The sequence below is a fragment of the Mus caroli genome, unplaced genomic scaffold (genome assembly GCF_978045245.1).
Source record: "Mus caroli unplaced genomic scaffold, Mus_caroli_1 scaffold_9, whole genome shotgun sequence".
NCBI classification, from domain to species: domain Eukaryota; kingdom Metazoa; phylum Chordata; class Mammalia; order Rodentia; family Muridae; genus Mus; species Mus caroli.
Genome location: NW_028227264.1, coordinates 50020326 through 50042735, shown reverse-complemented (window position 1 = coordinate 50042735; position 22410 = coordinate 50020326). Strand labels below are relative to the sequence as shown.

Sequence of the window (22410 nt, the reverse complement as noted above, 5' to 3'; positions counted from 1 at the left end):
ATGGTTTTTGGTTTGCCGTATTTTCCTAATAAAATTTATAAAACATAAAAAAAAGAAATCATACTCTCAAAATTGAGCCTATGAATTTGTTAGTGTCATGAGGATAAATTGGGCCACATCATCACATTGCAGCTGGTGAATGGACAGGGTAGTCAAGCGCTGTCTGAGTAGAAACACCTAATGGCTATGCTCTGTAATCATACATTTTTCATGCTAAAATTTGGAATTCTTAGTCTTTAGTCTTTTAAAGTTAATGAAAAAAACTGGAGTCCCTACTCAGCTTCACTCTCCTTTGAAAGAAGATATACAAACCTTGAAGGCTCAAGCACTCGCATATTCAGTGGCATCACTCTAGAGCTTTGTTTAACCTTGCCCTGAGGGCTCACCCATCCAGCCACTCCACTAGTCTTTCAGATGTGAGGGCTTCCCACATTCTGAATTTGTTCATTTACCTCCACATACACATTCTTCAAATATTTTCTTTTATTTCTTTCCAATTTAAGTTTTAGTATGGGACAGTCTGTTTAGTCTGCTAAATTTTGCAGCATTCTCTAGAAAAGTTATTGTGTATATGTTTTTTACTGGCCAATACCTACCATTTCTAAGTGGCTCTTCAAAGATAAGCTGAGTATTGAGGCTTTGGGCTTCCCAGCTCTGACTCATCAGATTAAAACAGAGCTTGCTAAGCAGTAGACTTTTTAAGAGGACACCTACCAGTCCTGGGTTTCCAGCAAAATGTCAAGTCACCATAGGATATACATTCCAAGCACAATTTAATGGCCAATTTTTAACACAACCTATAGTATACAATATTTTAGATTTTTCAAATTATTATAGCTGTCAATCACTTAGATACTGAAAATCTTAAACACACAGTCCCTTGTCATTCCCTACACCATGGAAAATCACTACCAATGGGTTGGAACTCAATTACTCTCTTCTCACTTATACTTATACCAAACTATATGTTTTTAATGAAAAGAAAAACATGCCATAGTATAATATTGTCAGTTGTCTTCTCATACACCATTACTTTTACATATCTTTCTACGTGTCTCAAATGACACTACATTTTAAAAACTCATTTGGGGAGCTTTAAATCCTTAGTTTTGTGTATTGTTTGTTAGCCGAAGTATCTGGGTAAATCCTAAGAGCTGTCAAATGTAATGAAAACAAAGGAAAGATTTTTTTTAAAGTGATAATACAGTACTCCTTAAATGATAATGGCAGAAAGGCTAAGAGAATATGCCTTTTGCTCACCATCATTCCTACAGCAGGGAAGTCTGCAGGGGTGGTGGTTCCTGCATGTCTGCATTCAACAAAGATTCAGTGTGAATTTCAAGGAGGAACTGTTTTTTTTTTGCATAACCCTTTTTTTCCACCCTGTGTGCTTTTCTTCTTTGTGCTTATTCAAGCTTCGAGTACTTTCTATGTATTTTATTTAATTTTTACAATTTTATATATTTTTATGTTTTAATGTACCTTAAAAAGTCTTTCTATGAACTTTTAAAATTTCAACATTTCCAATTCCTTTCAGGTGTTGATCATCTTCATTATAAAAAGAACACAGAATTCTTTGGGAGCCATTTCCATCCCATTTAATATCTGTTTTTTAAAAGTAATAATTTGGACACATAAAACTTGCTTGGATTTAAGAAAAATGAAATTTATATATCTATCTTGCCATAAATTCCCTGTCTTGCTTGCTCTTGCCTTCCTTTCTCCCACTGTAGTAACCAGGGCATAAGGGCACCTGGAACATGTGGCCTTCTATTTGATCAAAGCTAATGATCAACCAGGGCTAGAGGAAGATAGGTCAGCTGTCCTACTTCAGCTGCCGGATAGAATCTTTGTGCATTCTCCCCAGTTGTGAGTCCACCTGTGCTATCACCACAAGGGGAAAAACTCTCCAGAAGTAGAGGGGCCAGGGGACTAAGAACAGGACTTTTAAAATGGTTTCAGATATATATTGATAGGAGTTGTCATTCTATGATTAGAAATCTGTCCTTTGTTCATTTCTATGACTCAATAGAGCCAGAGAATGTTCACTTCTGTTTGTTTGCTAACTTTATATATCTATTATCTTCTTTTCCTACACCATCATTTTGAATCTATATTTTTTCTTTTGTTTACATTTTAAGCTTTATGCCAAGAGACGTTAAAATGTGCTTATGTACTCTACACTATATATATATATATATATATATATATATATATATATATATAGCCAGTATATAAAGCTACTATATATTCAGAATAAAGGGTTTTTTTTAATTTTTATGAGAATGGCATGGGGTGAATTTATTTCAGGATACCCTGGGTGTTTGCTGTATTAATTTGTTTCTTCAAGCACCTGAAGGTAATGTATAAAGATGGTAGAGTTTCTATGAATATATATATTTGAATGTATGCCATTTAAGTGGTTTCAATACTCCAATTCTCTCAAACCATTCAGAAAAAATTATTGAGTGCCATTAAGATTTTGGGTAATTTTGATGGTACAAACTCAGTCACTCCATATGTTTGACTCCTTGCCCTATTTCTGGTTCCCAGGACACAGATCTTAGTTGCTTATATTACAGTCAAGCATCAGAGAGGAAAATGAGGTCTTATCAGCCAAAGGCTGTTGCCTATGGAGACTGTCTCCCCTTCTTTAGACTGAAGGGGAGTATCTAGCAGGCCTTGTGCTTAACAACACTTGCTTGAGGTGTTGATTGCTATTCATAAAAAACTTAGAACAGCTAAAAGCTAGCAAAAGGTAAGGATAGTTGGCAATGGGTCAGTAGAGTAGATGGTTATAATAGTCACATTTGTCGAATGATAAATGTGGAGGGGGGAGTCAGAAGATGGTTATTGGCTTAAAGAAATGTTAGTATTTTAGCAATACAGAGAAGTTAGAAGAAAGGAGCCTAAGGAGCTCACATACTCTGACAAGGCTATTTTAATATAGCTATGTCCACACTCTGACCATTTATATTCATTTGTGGAGTTAAGAGGACAAATTCTTAAACCCTCAGTCCATCAAATATACCAAGTCTTGAAATTATAAGACACACTGACACATTTCTAAGTCTTAACCAATCCTCTAAACATCAGCATCTTTCGGAGTTTTTTTTTTTTTTTTTTTAATATGGCTATTTCTAACACACATACTTTGAAAGAGCAGTAACTTTTCTGCTCATAATCATAAGACAGCTTATCTTAATATCTACAAGTATGAGGGTGTTCAAATGGATCTCAAAGATGAGCTGGAGATCAGCAATGAAGTATGTGTGTGTCTGCTGTGTCTTTTACTGGGAAATAAATTTAAAAAATAAACCCTCCTAAATGTCTGTCAAGCCTGCTCACATATACCTGAGGCTTTTTGCCTTATCAGAACTTTCTGCTTCATCAAGAAAATGATGTTCTTTATGTGTTCTTGGAATCCTCTCTAACTCAGTTCAGATACACATTGAATATTATGAGATATACCCATTTACTTGGATTTTGTTGCAATCTCTGCCTTATGAAGACTTCTGTGGCCATGTGGCTTTGATAATGGGGCTTGTCTTTTAGATGAGAACACTCAACTGTGAGGGAGATGTGCAATCTGGTTACATCATTTTATTGCTGATGTAGCAATTAAGACATAATCAATCCAATAAGGAAGTAGACATGATGTGGATTTTCACGTTCACACACGAGTTTCCAGTTTTCATTTACCAGTTCCTTCACTATACTGTTTCATTTTCACACAAGAAGAACAAAGATCATCAACTGACAAGTGTTGCAAATCTTGGTGAGCTGCAAGAAAATACAGTCCGCCGCACGTGCAGAAGGTGTCAACGGTGGGGTTGATACTGCGAATGGTTTTAGAAAACATGTTGATGACCACATATGTATAACTCCAACAGTTTCACAATGAAAATCCATTGGTAGGGGTGTGTTCCTAAGAACCCTCAAGGTCCATCTGTTTAGAATGGTTATGCCTTTTTTTGTACATGTATGCTCTTCATCAGATATGGCTGCAGGAGTACTCTGCTGTCTTCTGTAGCTGTTAACCAGTTGATGACACTACATGTACTGTCTCCCAATCTTCCCTCCTATCTACCACCACTTTCTCTAATGCTCATCAATTAAATATTCTCTAGGTTTTCTGTTTATTCTTTTTTTTTTAACCCAAGATGACTTTAAGCTCACTGTGTAGCCCAGGTCAGCCTCAATCCTTTTGTCTCAACACATTACTGACATATATCACCATACTGGCTAGCATTTTTATTTATTTATCTTTTTACTTATTCACTTTACATCCTGCTCACTGCCACTCTCCTGGCCACCCCTTCCCACAATCCTTCTTCATCCTCCCCCTTCTCCTCTTAGTGTGTAGGGCCCCCTGGCTACTCCCCCCACCCCCTGCCACCAGTTTAAGTTTCTGTGAGGCTAGACGCTTCTTCTCCCATCCACTGAGGCCAGACAAGGCAGCCCATCTAGAAGAACATATCCTATATACAGGCAACAGTTTTGGGGATAGCCCCTCTCCAGTTGTTCAGGACCCACACGAAGGTCAAACTGCACATCTGCTACATATGTGAGGGGAGACCTAGGTCCAGCCCATGTATGTTCGTTGTCTGGTGGTTCAGACTCTCAGAAATCCATGGGACAAGATTAATTGACTATGTTTGTCTTCCTGTGGAACTCCTATCCTTCAGGGGGCCAGAAATCCTTCCTCCTATTCTTCCATAAGAGCCTCCAAGCTCCATCCACTGTTTGACTGTGGGTGTCTGTATCTGTCTGAGTTAGTTGCTGGGTAAAGCCTCTCAGAGGACAACATGCTCCTTTCTGCAAGCATAACAGAGTATTATTAATAGTGTTAGGAATTGGTGCTTGTCCATGGGACTGGTTTCAAGTTGGGCAGGTGGAGGGAGAAAAAGGGGGGAAGGGGGAGAGGGAGGAAAAGGGAGAGGAGAATGGGGGACTCAGGATCACACATGGGGTAGGACAGGAGAGATGGCTACATGGCCATGAAAATAAATAAAAGGCTGCAACCAACAGGGGTGAGGCGATAGAGACATCTCCAGGATGAGACAGAGACCTTCGATAAGGGAGGTGGCCAAGAATCAATGGGGTTGACCTTGATTTGAGTTGTGACTTACTACATTGAGGAAATGAAACCATGAAGGACCCACTTCCTCTAGCCAGACAACCCATCCACAAAACTTTCAACCCCAAATTTATCCTATCTACAAGTAATGTAGGCACAGAAGAGGATGCAGTGATTGAAAGAATGGCTAACCAATAATTGGCCAAACTAGTTTTTTTTTTTTTTTTTTTAGGTTATCACATTTATTGAAAATGTTGGGGGCCTTAACCATATCACAACTACAATACTCCAACTCACTTGTTGATCAAGAAATTCTAGTACCCAAATGAGCTTTAGGAAATCAATACAGCTTTCATTTTACACTTAAGGCTTTGACCTATAATTTCTCCTACTACAGTAGAAACTTGAATATAAAATTGTATCCAGCAAAAATAGTTCAAGCAAATGATTTATCTTCAAATAACTTGGATGAGTAGTAGTCAAACATTGTTTACTCTGGCCTTTGACAGGAAGTTGGCCTTTGATCCCTTGGAAAGATGTAAGTAGAAGATGTGTCTGGATAGTTCCTTTATCTAAGGGAATGTGAGGTACTCATCTAACATTGGAAGCAGAAAGCAGATGAGTTGCTAGGCTATTGAGAGGTGTGTTTGCATGGAGGAATAATTTCAAGGGATGAGCCGTATGTTTATAACCTCATCAATACTAACTGAACTTGAAAGTATGAATTGTGACATTGCTATTGACAGTGGGTCGAATTGTGGCCTCTCTGGTGCCTGGATTTCAATAGGCATGCATGCTTGTTGCTATGTACTCTTATATTTTACTTGCATATGCTGCCCATTCTGTGCTGCATTCATAGTCTCCTATTTACTCTATTACCATTGCTTCGCAGATCTCACTGCCTGCAAAGATATATTCATAGTGAATTTGAGCACAGAGAGATGCTTGTGTTTGGAATATCTTTTAGGGGGATTCAGACCAACAAAGCTATTGACAATAATAGACTTTAAAGTATCATACAGCAGTTTCTGCTAACGCTCAGGGTGTGTGTAGAACAATATATTAAATACCATCGTGATAATGAAACTAATACATCTTGTTAATATTTTGGGGAAAATTATTTAAGAATTCTGATGTCACATCCTAAGAACTTTGCTTTAATCAATTTTAATTGTGGGTCCCTTTCCTCTAACTTCAAAATCATATGTATACCTCCTAAATGCTTTACACTAGATAAGCCTACAGCTAACCAGGGTGACAGAGGCATTAGGGATAGAGCATGATGCAGGCTGAAAATATCTGAGAAGTTTGGTTTGCCATCAAGACAGCTCCTTGAGATCAGGACTATTTTATCCTTGAATCTGCATATTAAGGTTCAATGAAAGCTAGAGTGGGATTATTACTTATTATTTCCAGTGAGATAAAAATTTTTATTCTTAATTACTCTAAACCATTTTTAAAACAGCCATAGTCAGTGGGCTGCAGAGATGGCTCAGTTGGATAAGTGTCTGCCACGCCAGCAGGAGAATCTGAGTTCAGATCTCAAGCTCTGAGGTAATCCCCTGCAGGGAAGCAACTACAGGCTCATGCTTAGAGTTTGCTGGCTAGCTAGCATACCAGAAGCTGTCTCAAAAACAATGGAAGCCACTGAAAGAGAGACACCCAATACCCTGTTGTAATGATAAAACATTCCGACGAAAAGCAGTATGAGAGAGAAAGGTTTATTTGATTTATGATTTAGTTCAGAGAGGAACTCAAGTTGGAGCTTGCAGTAGAAAACAGAGTAACGGTGCTTTCTGACTTACAGGCTCACACTCAGCTAGTTTTCCTGACAGACCAGGCAGGACCATCTAGGGGTGATGCAACTCATAGAGGCCTGTCTTTGCCTGCATCAGCCAAGATAAACTCACACAGATTAATCTGATGAAGATAATTGCTTGAGTAATACTCTATTTTCAGGGGATTCCAGAGAGTATCAAGTTGACAGTTAGTGCAAACTAGGTCACTTGACACTGACCTATAATCTACACACACACACACACACATGCACACGCGCACACACACAGTTGACCAGGACTGATTGGTACACACCTGTAATCCTAGCACTTAGAAGTCTTTAGCTTTCTTCTCTCCTTTCCAGGAGGTTTGTGAGTTCAAATCCAGCCTCAGCTAGACAGTTGAGACTCTTGCAGGCAGGGGTGTGTGTGGTGGGAAGGTACAGTAGTTGAGAATTGGTTAAGTTATAACATACTCATACGAAGAGACTATACAACTGATAACAATTTTCTGTCAAGATCAACGATATATTACAGAAAGGCCCACAAGTAGTAACTACATACCAATAAGTACAGAGATATGTTAAAATCATGTATTATAAAACTGTGTACGCAGGCTTTATATATGAAAGATGTAGGATTTACTTTCATTTTTATTCATAACTATCTTTGCTACTGTAATTGGGGAATAAGCATTCTCAATGTTCACCAAGAACATTTTAATTACTGCCTAAATGATCTCTTTAGAGAGACAAACATTGTTAACGGAATTTCACTTGGTCTTTACCTCTTAACAGGACGAACTATGTTATGTGTACTTACTACTACATTGTTCAATCAGTGTATATTTGTAAAGTGTTAATTTTCAAACTGAGCAAGCTCTCCTCTCTTACGGCGTATTTTAAATTGTAACTTAAAAATAGTATGAAACAGAGCTCCCTCTGCCTCTGTGGGTTGAGATGTGGGACAGTTCCAGCCTACCTGCGTACCTGCTACCACCCGACTCCCCACTATGGTTATAGATGCTAACCCTCTGGAACCCGGAAGTGACATAAGAAGTACAGGAAGTTCTTCCAGCCACTGTTTGGGCTATTGCGAAGAGACGGATTAGTAAACAAAGTTCTACCTGCCCCGCTGCAGGTGGCTGTTATGGAGACCCTTTGGGGAGGCCATTGTCGCCATGTTTGACCAGGAGGCTAAACCTTCAAGTGGTGTCTTAAAGGATGAGAAGAAAGATTTTATTAAAGTCAAAGTTATTGGAGAAGATGGAAGTGAGATACACTTCAGACTGAAAATGACAACAAGGCTCAAGAAACTTAAGGACTCATATAGTCGAAGACTGGATCTGTCAGTGAATTCACTGAAGTTTCTCTTTGAAGGCCAGAAGATTGCCGATGACCATACTGCAGAAGAGCTGGGGATGGAGGAGGAAGACGTGATCGAAGTCCATCAGGAACAAACGGGAGGTGGAGTGTCGTCAGTCGGCAGTTTAGGAAGATCTGACGGAAATCTATCTGGAAAAATAGGAAATCATCAAACAGTTTAGATGTTCTTGGTAATTTTTCTTTTTCCCTAATTCTATTGTTTTTAATGTGGTTCGTTTGTAATGTGTTCAGAGTAAAAATTGAACATTGTCACCTCATCTCTTTAGAACACCTGGAAGTCTGAATTCTAGTGCTAAGTATTCATTATGATGATTTTGGTGATCAGACCTCAGCTCCCTTAGAATATGCACTGCGAGGCTGCCCTTCTTGGGACCAGTGTGATGGTTTCCAATGCCATCCCATCAGCCAAGAATTCCAGCATGTGGCTAACTTCAAACCTCTCTTGTGATTTTACAGGGCAAGGTGGAAATTTTCAGAGAATTGAACCTTGACGTGTGATCTTGCCTCAGATTGAAGCTGCTTCTAAAGTCTGAGGGTCTGGTCCAAGAGCAGAGTATTGGCTTTGGAGTCGTGATGACAGATACGGCAAGAGTCACAACTGACTGCCAAGACTGCTCACTGAAGAGAGAGCATCTCAGGATTAAATTTGTTTTGTCACGTGAGCCCAGAATGTTCTAATTTTCATCAGCAGTTAATAATAAAGTTATCTGGGCAAAAAATAACAGGAAATGTTTAAAATTATTGAAAAGGGTGTCGAATATTATTACAAACATCAGGGCATTTGAGTCATACTTTTTCACATGTATTCTGTCAAATTTGCTTAGAACCAAAGTGTTTCCTACAAAAATTAAGCCCTCAATCTGATCTCATTCTTTTCCTCTCTATTGATTTTCTTTAAAAAAAAAACCTATATTTTATTACTTTTAATTATGTGTACGTGAGCATAAGCGCAGCTGCCCACAGAAACCAGAGGGGCTGAAGTTACTGGTGGTTGTCAGCCACGCAAAGTGATTACTGGAAACTAAACCCCAGTCCTCTGCAAGAGCAGTACTTAGAGTGTGCTCTTAACTACAGAGCTATCTTTCTAGATCCTTTTTTCCTCTCTCAAAATAAGCACTATTGTTATCTCAAAAGATAACATATATACATATCTTCACAGCTATTTATATTCATATGCAACCCAATCTCATGTTTGTACTTTTACAACATGTTTGATTAAAACTGATTAACATTTTTGTGGTTGAGAAATATATAGTTATTAAAAATTATTCTTTTGAGCTATCTTGTCAATATTTTCAGTTTAATTTTACTATGTATAGATTCAATAACTGTTTTCTTTCTTTTCTTTTCTTTTCTTTTCGTTTCGTTTCGTTTCGTTTCGTTTTGTTTTGTTTTGTTTTGTTTTCGAGCCAGGGTTTCTCTGTGCAGTCCTGAATGTCCTGGAACTCACTTTGTAGACCAGGCTGGCCTCGAACTCAGAAATCTGCCTGCCTCTGCCTCCCGAGTGCTGGGATTAAAGGCGTGCACCACCACTGCCCGGCTCAATAATTGTTTTCTTGAATGGTAGTGCTATATTGGATATATGCTTGTTCTTTTAAAACTCCATGTATTTATTGGTCTCACCTTAAACTGTGTCAATATCTTGTTAGTAAGAATAATATTCTTGTGAACATTCTACCATCTGTCTCATGAGGAAGCGCACAAACATTTATTTAATATATATATACCTGTCATAAGATTGTAAAAGGAGTATATAAGGGAGGCTTTGGGGTCTCAGGAGCAACTTAGAGAAGGCAACATCTGTTTAGCATATTAAATGGGGATCCTTTAGGCTCAAAGAGTCATACGAGAGAAGTTTACCATGCTTATCAAATTCTCACTTATTAACTTTTTCATCTCATGTCAGCTTCAACTTCAACTGGACCTTTATGTGTCTAGTGTCTAGGACTTTAATATCACTTTGCTTCAAATTAGGAGGACTACAAATCGAGCTTAAAGCTTCCATTAAATGATGTTTTCTTTTCAATGCAGTTTGCATCAGATGTTAAAGTCTTGCAATATCATATAGCCATTAAAGCTATTGATTTTTACACGCTTCTCTGGCTCTATTGACCACTTATCATTCCATTCTAAGATGATCCGCAAAACACAATGGTGTCCCCTAATAGCAGAGTGATTCCCGTTGCTGTCTAAAACTCCTATAAACCTTCAAATTGCAAACAATCTTCCCCAATCCACAATACATAACATCGATTAATACTAGCCCCAAGTAGGAAAGTTACAGGAAAGCTTTGGACACACAAGTGTGGGCCTTGTTCTAAGGTCAAAGGGGAACTAGTGAAGGATCTTAAAAGGAGGTATGATTTGTAATTAAAATACATCCCTCCGGAAGAGATGAAAGGACTGTTGGACTTGAGACTAAAAATGTCAGCCTGACAGGCAATGAGAGCTTGCCCTGAAATGTAAAGAAGGTGAGTGAGCTCAAATACACAGTTAAAGCAGTGGGATGCCAGGAAGAGGAAGCAGTCAGAAGATTTAGCATGACCTCAGGTTTATCACTTCCACAGCATCAAGAGCTCAAGAGCCTCGCATGTTGAGAATGTGGTTCAGAAGAAAGCAATGTCCGAGACAGGCACAGAGGGGTTGTTGAATGAAATCTTAGATGTCTGAGATGGGTACATAGGGCTGTTGAATGAAACCTTAGGGTGCTTTTCAGCAGTGACACCTGGCATGCAACTTGGTAGCTTGGGAGAATGGTTTTGACTAGGGTAAAGGTTTTTCCTTATAACTTAAAAACAGAGAGAAAGAGAGAGAGAGAGAGAGAGAGAGAGAGAGAGAGAGAGAGAGAGAGAGAGAACAGGTACGTTTTATCTATAACTTTACAGTTAAAAAGGCATTAGAAATGTCCAACACATGAGGAATTTCTGATTGTCAGTTTAATCAGTTATATAGTTTTCCTCTTATTGAAAATAGATTATCCTGATGACAGTCTCAACTCCCTCTACTACTCCTAGTTCCTCCCACTTTCCCTCTCATCCAGATTAATCCGTTATAATTTTTAAAATACTAATTAATTGACTTTTCAAAAGGAGGAAAAATATTTTCTCACTTGTATATATTTTTGCTAAAAATTTAATAGTGTTGATATTTATTGCAGATTTATGGAAAATAAAAAAAATCTGAAATAAACATTGACACTTCTTAAAGGACTGCTGATTAATAGGGAAAAATTAATATTATTGGGCGATAGCATAAATGTGTAAAAGCAAGTTGTTTTTACATATCACTTGTAATTTTGTTTTGTAATTTTGTAAAAGCAAATTATTTGTACATATCACTTGTAATTTTTGGCTTTTACAAAATTACTGTGTAGAAATTAATGATTTACTAGATCCTGCATTTTCCTTTATTTGCATAAACAGATTCTTGAAAAGAATCTCTTACTAGAAAACTCTAGCAAGAGCATCTAGATTTCACATAAAGACACAAAGGAATTGTGAGGCTGCCTGCAGGGCTTCTCTGCTCTCTCTGTTACCCCAGATCCAATCCCTCAGTCTCATCTCAAGTACTACAACAGAGCACCAGTTGTAGCCTACTTTGCCCTCTGCCCACATCTCTGGTGGATACCCCAGACCATTCCCTTCTAACTTCCATGACCCCATTTGTCACATCATTCCAGCTCCCAATTGAAGCAGGCTTCTCCTGCTCAACCACAGGCCACGCCTGCTAGAAACCAGGTAGGCTACTGCAGACCTTTCCCCTTTCTCTCCCTCCCTCCCACTCCTTCTCTTCCCAAGAACCAATATCTCTGTCTCAAACTAGGCCTACAACAGATCACCAGCTGTATCCCCGTCCCAGCTACATCTCCTGCAGATCCCACATACCTTTGTAATACGCCTTCTCAAGCTAATCTCTGTATCCAGCCTCCACTATTAGCCAGCTGAGGAAGCTGGTAAAATAGGAAACACAAAACCATCACACTCTATGAAAATCCAGACAGGAAACAGAAACCTAGGAGCCAAACACTCACCCAACAAAGACAAACTGAGAAATCAGTTCTTAGACCTATAACTGTCCCAAATCCAGATGTCTAGATACCAGTGTAAGAATACAATAGCAGCCAGAGAAATGTGTCTCCACTGGAACCCAGTTATGCTACCAGAGTAGGCACTGAATATTCCAGCATACTCAAAGCACAAGACCTTAAAAGCAACTATGTGGAGATAATGAAAAAGAGGAAATGAATAAATCCCTTAAGTAAGTCAAAAAATGCAAACAAATGGAGAATATGAATAAATCCCTTAAGGAAAACAAAACAAACAAACTCCCCAACTGTTGAAGGAAACAAATAAAACCATTCAAGACATGAAAATAAAAGCAATAAAGAAAATACAAACTGAGGGAATTCTGGAAATGAAAAATTCAGGAATTTGAACAGGAGCTAGAGAGGCAAGCTTCATCAACAGAACACAAGAGATGGAAGAAACTTGGGCATTGAATATATGCTAGAAGTAATGGGTATTTGGGCAAAGAAAATGTTGAATCTAAAAATGTCCTGACACAAAACCTATAAGATTTCCAGAGCACCATGAAAAGACCAATCCTAAGAATAGTAAGAATAGAGGAAGGAGAAGAATCCCAGCTCAAATGCTCCGAAAATATTTTCAACAAAATCATAGAAGAAATTTCCTAACCTAAAGAAAGAGATGCTTATAAATGCTCAAAAATATACAAAATACAAAAACATTGTACCAGAAAAAAAAGTCCCCTGACACATAATGCTTAAAATGCTAAACAAACAGAATAAAGAAAATATTAAAAGTTGCAAGGGAAAAAGAGCAAGTAATGTATAAAGGCAGAATTACACGAGACTTCTCAGTGGAGACGCCAAAACCCAGAAAGGCCTCCATAGATACTTTGCTGACTTGAAGAGACCACAGATGCCATCCCAGACAATATCCAGAAAAACTTTCAATCACTATAAATGGAGAAAATAAGACATTCCAGGATAAAGTCAAATTTTAACAATATCTATCTATAAATCCAACACTACAAAAGATTCCGGAAAAAAAAATCAACCTAAGGATTTTTCTTAGGAGGATTTAATTACATGTGTTTTCACCCATGAAATACCATAAATAAACAATTTCACACTAGCAAAACCCAAAAAGGAACACATGCAAACCACCACCAAAATAATAATTAACAATCATTAATCATCAATACCTCTAAATACCAATGGATTCAATTCCCCAATAAAAAGACACAGACTAACAGAATTGAAGAAGAAGAAGAAGAAAAAAAAACACAAAAAACCAAAAAACAAAACAGGATCAATACTTTTGCTACCCCCAAGAAAAATACTGCAATATCAAGGATAGACTTTACCTCAGGGTAAAGGATAGAAAAAGATATTGCAAGATAAAAACTGAAAAATCAAGCTAGTGTATTCACTTTAACATCTACTAAAAAAGACCTCAAACCAAAATTAATCAAAAGTGATAGGGAAGGACATATTTAACCAAGAAAAATTCCACTAAGATGACATTTTCATCCTTAGCATCTATGTTCCAAACACAAGAACACCCAAGAATGTAAAAGAAACACTACAACTTAGATCACATTTTGATCCTCACATACTGATAGAAGGAAACTTTAATACCCCATTCTAACCAATGGACAGGTCATCCAGACAAAAACTAACAGAGAAACACTAGATCTAACATATACTAGAAACCAAACCAACCTAACATATTTACAGAACATTTTACTCAAATACAAAAAAATACACCTTCTCAGCACCTCACGGAACTTTCTCCAAAACTGACCACTTATTTGAACACCAAGCAAGTCTCAACAAACCTAAGAAAATTTAAATAATCCCCTGTATCTTATCAGAGCACCATGGATTAAAGCTTGATTTCAAAAACAATAGAGGAAAAAAACCAAGAAAGCTTGCAAACTCATAGAAACTGAACAACTCTCTACTGAGTAAAAACTGTGTGAAGACAGAAATAAAGAAAGAAATTCTAGACTTTCTAGAATTCGCCATACCAAAAGTTATGGAACTCAATGAAAGCAGTGTTAAGAGAAAAGTTCACAGCATTAAGTGCCTGTATTTAAAAAAGAAGAAGAAGAAGAAAAAGAAGAAGAAGAAGAAGAAGAAGAAGAAGAAGAAGAAGAAGAAGAAGAAGAAGAAGAAGAAGAAGAAGAAGAAGAAGAAGAAGAAGGAGAGGAAGAAGAGGAAGAAGAGATCTCTTCTTAGTGACTTAACAGCATATCTGAAAGCTGTAGAAAAAAAAATTAAGCATGCCTAAGAGGAGTAGATAGCAAAATAACAAATCAATAAAAGAGAAATAAAAAGAACAACATAAAGAGTGAGTGAAATAGAAAGTTGGTTCCTTGGCAAAGTGGAGAAGACAAACTCTTATTCTAACTAAGTAAAAGACTAAGCATATACACAAATTAACAAAATCAGAAATAAGGGGGGAGGGAGCATAACAACAAAGGATGAGAAAATCCAGAGGATCATAAGGAGACACTTTAAAAACTTGTATTCCATGACCTTGATAAACTTAAAAGAAATTGAATTTTCTTGATAGGTACCACTTACAAAACTTAAATCAAAATCAGATAAGCAATTTAAATAGAACTATAACCCCTAGTTAAATAGAAGTAGTTGTTAAAAGTCTCCCAACCAAGAAAAGCCTGGGACCAGATGTTTTTAGTGCAGAATCATACCAGATTTTCAAGGAAGAGCTAAAACCAATACTCCTCAAACTACTCCACATAATAGAAACAGAAGTAACATTGCCCAACTCATTTTATGAGGCCAAAGTGACCCTCATGATCTAAGCACATAAACAAGAAAGAAGGAAAGAAAGAAAGAAAGAGAGAGAGAGAGAGAGAGAGAGAGAGAGAGAGAGAATGAGTTATAGACCAGTTTCCTTTATGATCATAGATGTAAAAACTCTCAATAAAATATTTGGAAACTGAATCTCAGAACAAGTCAAAAAGATCATCCACCATGATCAAGTAAACTTTATCCCAGAGGTGCAGGGTTGGTTAAACATACAAAAACCAGTCAATATAATCTACTATATAAATAAACTGAAAGAAAAGGCACATGATCATATCATTAGATGCAGAAAAGGCCTTTGACAGAATCCAACACCTTTTCATAATAAAAGTTCTGGATATATTTAGGATACAAGAGAAATGCAATTTACAGTAAGCCTATAGCCAACATCAAATTAAATGGAGAGAAACTCAAAGCAATCCCAGTAAAATTAGAAACAAAATAAGGTGTGTCCACTCTTCTCATAACTATTCAATACAGTGCTTGGAGTTTTATCTAAAGCAACGAGGCCAGTAAAAGAGATTAAAGAGATAGAAATTGGAAAGGAAGAAGCTAAAGTATTGATATTTGAAGATAATATGATAGTATGCATAAGGGATCCTAAAAATTCTATCAGGGAACTACTATAGCTGGTAAATACTTTCAGTGAAGTAGCTGAATACAAGACTAACTCAAAAAAAATAGCTCTCATAAATATAAACAACAAATGGGTTGTGAAAGAAATCAGGGAAACAGCATTGTTCACAGGAGCCACAAATAAAATAAAATATCTTGGGAGTAGCTCTAACCAAGCCAGTGAAAGACTTGTGTGATAAAAACTTCAAATCTTTGAGGAAAGAAATTGAAAAATATATCAGAAGATGGAAAGAACTCCCATACTCATGGATCGTTAGGATCAACATAATGAAAATGACCATCCTACCAAAAGCAATCTCCATATTCTACACAATGTCCATCAAAATTTCAACACAGTTTTTTCACAGGACTTGCAAGGACAACTTTTAACTTCTTGTGAAAAAACAAAAAAACCTAGAATAGTTAAAACAATCCTAAACAATAAAAGAACTTCTGGAGGTATTACCATCCCTGATTTCAAGCTGTACTACAGAGGTATGTTAACAAAACTTGCATGCTATTGGCATGAAAACAGGCATATCGAAAAATGGAATCAAATCAAAGACCCAGAATTAAATCCACATATCTACGGAGACCTGAGTTTTGATAAAGAAGCCTGTAATACACACTGGGGGAAAAAGACGGCATTTTCAACAATTGGTATTAGTCACAGTGGATGCGCTCATGCAGAAGAATGCAAATAGATTCAGATTAATTACCCTGCACAAAATGCAACTCCGAATGGGTCAAAGACCTCAACACAAAGCCATGTGCACCTAACCTGATAGAATAGAAAGTGGAAAATAGCCTTGAATGCATTGGTGCAGGAGACAGCTTTCTTAGATAGAACACGAATAGAACATGAATTGAGCAGGCACTAAGATCAACAATTAATAATAAGACCCCATCAAACTGAAAAGCTTCTGTTAGAAAATGGGCACCATAAATCAGGTAAAACAGGAGCCTACAGAATAGGAAAAGATTTTACCAACTCCATATCTGCTAGAGGACTAATATCCAAAATGTAGAGAGAACTCAAGAAACTAAATGTCAAAAAACTGAAATAATCCAAATGAAGTGTAATACAGATCTAAGCAGTGAATTCTCAGTAGAGGAATCTCAAGTGGCTGAGAAACACTTAAAAAATGCTCAACATCATTAATCATCAGGGAAATGCAAATTAAAACTACTTTAAGACTCCATCTTTTTTTTTGATTTTGATATAATTATTTTTTATTAGGTATTTTCTTCATTTACATTTTTATGAAATTCCTAGGCAAATGGATGGACCTGGAGGGCATCATCCTGAGTGAGGTAACCCAGTCACAAAAGAACTCACTTGATACATACTCACTGATAAGTGGATATTAGTCCAGATACTTAGAATATCCAACATATAAGATACAATTTGTGGAACACATGAAACTCAAGAAGAACAAAGACCAAAGTGTGGACATTTTGCCCCTTCATAGAATTGGGAACAAAACACCCATGGAAGGAGTTACAGAGACAAACTTTGGAGCTGAGACGAAAGGATGGACCATCTAGAGACTGCCATACCCGGGGATCCATCCCATAATCAGCCTCCAAACGCTGACACCATTGCATACACTAGCAAGATTGTGCTGATAGGACCCTGATATAGCTGTCTCTTGTGAGAGTATTCTGGGGCCTAGCAAACACAGAAGTGGATGCTCACAGTCAGCTATTGGATGGAACACAGGGTCCCCAATGGAGGAGCTAGAGAAAGTACCCAAGGAGCTAATGGGATCTGCAACCCTATAGGTGGAACAACAATATGAACTAACCAGTGCCCCAGGGCTCTTGTCTCTAGCTGCATATGTATCAGAAGATGGCCTAGTTGGACATCAGTGGAAAGAGAGGCCCATTGGTCTTGCAAACTTTATATGCCCCAGTACAGGGGAATGCCAGGGCCAAGAAGTGGGAGTGGTTGGGTAGGGGAGTGGGTGGGGGGGAGGGTATGGGGGACTTTTGGGATAGCACTGGAAATGTAAATGAAGGCTCCATCTTTTATACCTGTTAATAACACAAGTGTCAGCTCATGCTGGCGAGGAAGTGCTCCAGCAGGGGGAGCACTCTTCCATTGCTGGTGGGAGTGTAAACTTGTACAGCCACTATAGAAATCAGTATGGCATTTCCTCAGGGAATTGGAAATTGATTTACCTCAAGACCCAGTATTGGGTATATACTCAAAGACTGCATCCTACTATAAAAATCACTTACTCAAACATGTTTTTGGAGGCTTTCCTCATAACATCCAGAAATTAGAAATAATCTAGGTGTCCCTCAACAGAAGAAGGGATGAACAAAATGTGCATCACACAATGAAGTATTACTCAGCTTTAAAAACGGTTAAGATATTCTCTGGCAAGTAGAAGGAACTAGACAAAAATCATCCCAAATGAGGCAACCCAGGAAAACAAATATGATATCCATTCATTTATAAGTGGATACTAGCCATTAAATAAATGATAGCCATGCTATAATACACAGACCCAGAGACATTAGGTGAAGAGAAGGGAATGGAGGCGGAGTGCATGTATCTTCCTTGGAATGAGAAATAGCATGGATTTTTATGGATGGAGTTAGTACAGGGTGAGGCAGGTGAAAATGGGGGGCATTTGGGGAGTCATGTGGAAATCTAGTGCAGTGGAAACTTCCAGGAATCTATGAGGGTGACTCTAGTGAAGACACCTTGCAATGGGGGATACAGAGTTTCAGTGATCATCTCATGTAGCCAGGCAAGAGTTCTAGTGATGGGACTGGGTTGCATTCAGTTGAATTACTGGCCATGAGGGTCCCATGAAAATCCCAAACACCCCTACTCTAATGCTAAGACAATGGTTGTTCTCAAACTGACAATGGTGCTCCATTTCCCAGGACAATATCCTGATCACAGAAATCAGGTGATCTCTGAGCTGGTGCATACATGGAGCCTTCCCTCCTATGTTCTAGTCTCTTTTGTGTGGGAAGGTACTCTGTAAAGTACTAAAAGGGAAATGTGGGCACCTGTGCAGCCACAGAACTTTAGACTTAAAATATGTCCTGCCTGCAAAATATGCTAGGGCAGTGATGGCACAGAGCTCCCACAAGTAGTCAACCAATGTCTTATTTGACCTAAGGCCCATTCCACATGAAGGAACTCATTCACAACTCTGCTTGGGTAACCAAAAACCAAAGACCTAGGGTAAAACCAAACACTATTATTTTTATTCAGTCATCATCAGAGAGGCTTCCTCTAGCAACACATGGTAACAGGTGCAGAAATATATAGCCAGACATTATACAAAAAGAGTGACTCTAAACAGGAGGTCTTCATCTTATCACTCCCCTCAGAGCTTAGGGAATCTTACCCAAGAGGTTGTGGAAAGATTTCAAGAGTCAGAAGGGTAGAGAAAACCAGGAGAACATGGCTCTCTGAATCAACTAAGCAAGGCACACATGAGCTCATGAAGAGTGAAGCAGCAAGCACAGGTCCTACATGGGTCTACACCAGGTCCTCCATATATACAACTACTAGCTTAGTATTTCATACATCTATTAGCTTAGTATTTCTGTGAAGCTTTTCACTTTGAGAACAAGTGGGTCTCTGACTCTTGTGCCTGCTATGGGACTTTTTCCCTCTTGTTTGGTTGCTGTGTCTAACTTCAATATGATAGTTTTTGCTATGTCTTACAATAGTCTGTTGTGCCATGTTTCATTGTTGTCTCTTGGAAATCTGTTCTTTTCTAATGAGAGACAGAAAGAGAGTAGATGAGGAGAAGGGAATGAGGGAGAGGAGTAGGGAGGGGAGAGAGGGTGGGGAAAACTGGGAGGAGTGAAGGAAGGAGAATATTCAGGATAGATTGTATGAGAAAACAATCTGTTTTCAATTATACACACGGGGAGGGGGACTTCATAAGATTCTGCTGTTGGTTAATCTGTGGGGGCATTTTTGTAATTAGTAATTGATTAGGAAGGGTCCAGCCCACTCTGGGTTAGGTCATTCCTGGGATGGGGGTCCAAAATGAGCTGTGCAAGTTAAAAGAGAACAAGCCAGTAAGTGACACCCTCTCATAACCTCTGTATCAGCTCTTGCTTTGTTTGAGTTCATGTCTTCATTTCTTTTGATGATATATATATATATATATATGTAAGCCAAATAAATCCTTTCATTTCCCTATTTCCCTACGAAAAAGGAATGGTTTGCATTGACTCATTCTATGAGGATAGAATAACAGCAATAACAACCAGCATTAATAGAGCCTGGCATCTCATGAACCATGGTGCTAAGTATCTCAGTTATTTCATTTTTCAGTTGAGGAAAACAAGCATCTAAGAAGTTGTTACTTAACTTGTCACACACTAATAAAATCCCTAACTCAGAGCTGTGGAGCTGTGTCATGTTTTAAATTGCTGTGTATAAATGAAACATGTATATAAAAATACCATAATAAAATATTTTATTTCATATGTTAAACTAAAATTAACAGAAATAAAGTAATATGTGTATTTATCCTACTCTGAAATCATATTTTGCATGAAATTTGGCTTTGTCTCTTACTAAGCTCCCAGGAATTCACTTTTGTGCCATTGAAGAGATGAGTCTGGGACTTTGGAAAGCTGTTTTTCTTTGTGTTTGACCATGCCTTACTGATGCAATTTGCTCCCTACTGCAGCCTTGCTGACTCTCAAATGAAATAAACCCAGGACAAGCTTCACGGGCATCACACTGGGTCACACCAACTAGCTTGGAGAGGAGCCAGTTAGGAATTACCACTCAGTTCCCAGCTGCTTTGCCCTTGTACTTCACAGAGGATGGCCACATGTTAGAAACACAGCTGTGCCAGGAGCTATTTCTTCTTCTTGGGGGAAGAAGGCTTTCTTTGATGGTCTATAATCTCCAGGCAGGTGACTACTCAGCTTCCCCTGAAATCACAGCAAGTACCACTTTCATGTATACTCTCTAGGCTCTTTTAACAGTTTCCTCAAACAACAGAAATTCAAAATGGCTGTTATGAATTGTATAGGTGTCTATATAATGAATAATAAATGAAAAAAAACAGCATTATGTGTCAAATAGCACAAATATATCACCCTATACACAAATACATAAGACAGAGGACTTGCCACTTTGTAACCTGAAATATGGGAACAGTTTTATTTTCCATAGAGGTCATGTACAGAGCATTAATAAGCTAAAGTACACAAATCTAAATGATAAATGTTGATTAACAAACTCCCCACAAAGCTCATATTTGCTTCAGTGTGTTTAAAGATGCTTTAAGGCTGTAAATCTCTGGCCCTCATGGTGACTATTGATTGGTAAGAACAGCACCCCTGTTTTTGACTAATAAAAAGGCATAGTTTCTCTTTACTTTAGATCAGATATCATATTGAGTAGTTAATTTTTCACTTTTGGAAATGAGTTCACTGGCTCCTTGGAGGTTCCACAACTATCTTAAGAAGAGATGTGAAGTCACAGTATTACATGAGAGATCTTGGTTTGGGCCTCTTCATCTTCAGTTACCTTCAGTTTTAGGATTAAAATCATACCAACAATAGAATGCATTAACACTTATTTTGGTTCTTAGCTGTTTAGATTTGCTTTTCCCAAGAAGTATGCTAAGATTGAATTTGTGGATGCACAATAGAGAGTATAGGGTGAGAGGGAGTTCAGGTGGTTAGTGAATGCCAGAAAACATGAGGACCAGAGGTTGACTTCCAGCAATCACATAAAAGATGGTGGTGAGAATCTGTAATCCTAATGTTGAGAGGCAGAGATGAGCAGATCTCTAGAGCATGCTGGCCGCTGGTCTAGCCAATAAGTGAACCTAAGCTTTAAAGAGAGAGTAAAAAAATCAAATTGGAAGGCAATAGAAAAAGAGATACAACTTCAAATTCTGCTCTCATATGTACACTCAAAAATGTACATGAGCATCTTTACACATATATACACACAGAGAGAGACAGGTACACATGATACACCTCAGACACATGCCCGCACACAAAGAATACATAATTTTTCTAAAAGTTGCTTATATTTGCCGAAATGATTATCTTTGAGATTTACTTAGGCAAGACTGTGAATGCCAGATACCCCAGCACTCAGGATGCTGAGCCAAGAGAACTATGATGTAAACGCCAGCATAGGCAACTTAGTGAAAGCCTATCTCAAAGATAAATGTATCTAGGAGTATAGCTGAAGAGTAGACATACTGCTGGAAAAACTTTTACCAAGACTAAGGTAAAACTCTTTTTAAACATTAAATACTTTAAAATTAGTTACCACGTTCATCTTAATCCATTTATTTTCAGCCATTTGTCCCTAAAATGAGAGAGGGAATGAAAATGTTTTCCTTTGATTTGGTCGATGTGCTTTTGGAACAGACAGATTATGCTTTTTGCTATTTATAAATCTGGAGATTTTATTTAAAGTTCAATAATTGAGTAAGATGATACAATGACTTTCCATATATATTCATCATATCTTATCTTTCCCCCAAGAACAAAATGTCCTATGTGTCATAGTCAACACTGTTTACTTTTCTATAAGGTCTTTGCTGAAATTTCTATCTTACCCTGTATTATACATCTGTTGCCACAACATAGGCAGTTTTGTTAACAAGAGCTCAGAGCTCTTATTGTGGTGATTATGTGAAAACTAATATCTCCCTGTGTTAAAGAAAAAATACT

At 37.8% G+C, this 22410-nt stretch overlaps 1 pseudogene across 1 annotated transcript; it reads left to right on the top strand.

The window, feature by feature from the left end:
- The first annotated feature begins 7976 nt into the window (after nt 1-7976).
- On the top strand, nt 7977-8947 carry LOC110303862 (small ubiquitin-related modifier 1 pseudogene; annotated as a pseudogene). The gene is made up of 2 exons (XR_002378974.2): nt 7977-8410; nt 8697-8947. The product of XR_002378974.2 is annotated as a small ubiquitin-related modifier 1 pseudogene (transcript).
- Nucleotides 8948-22410: the final 13463 nt, after the last annotated feature.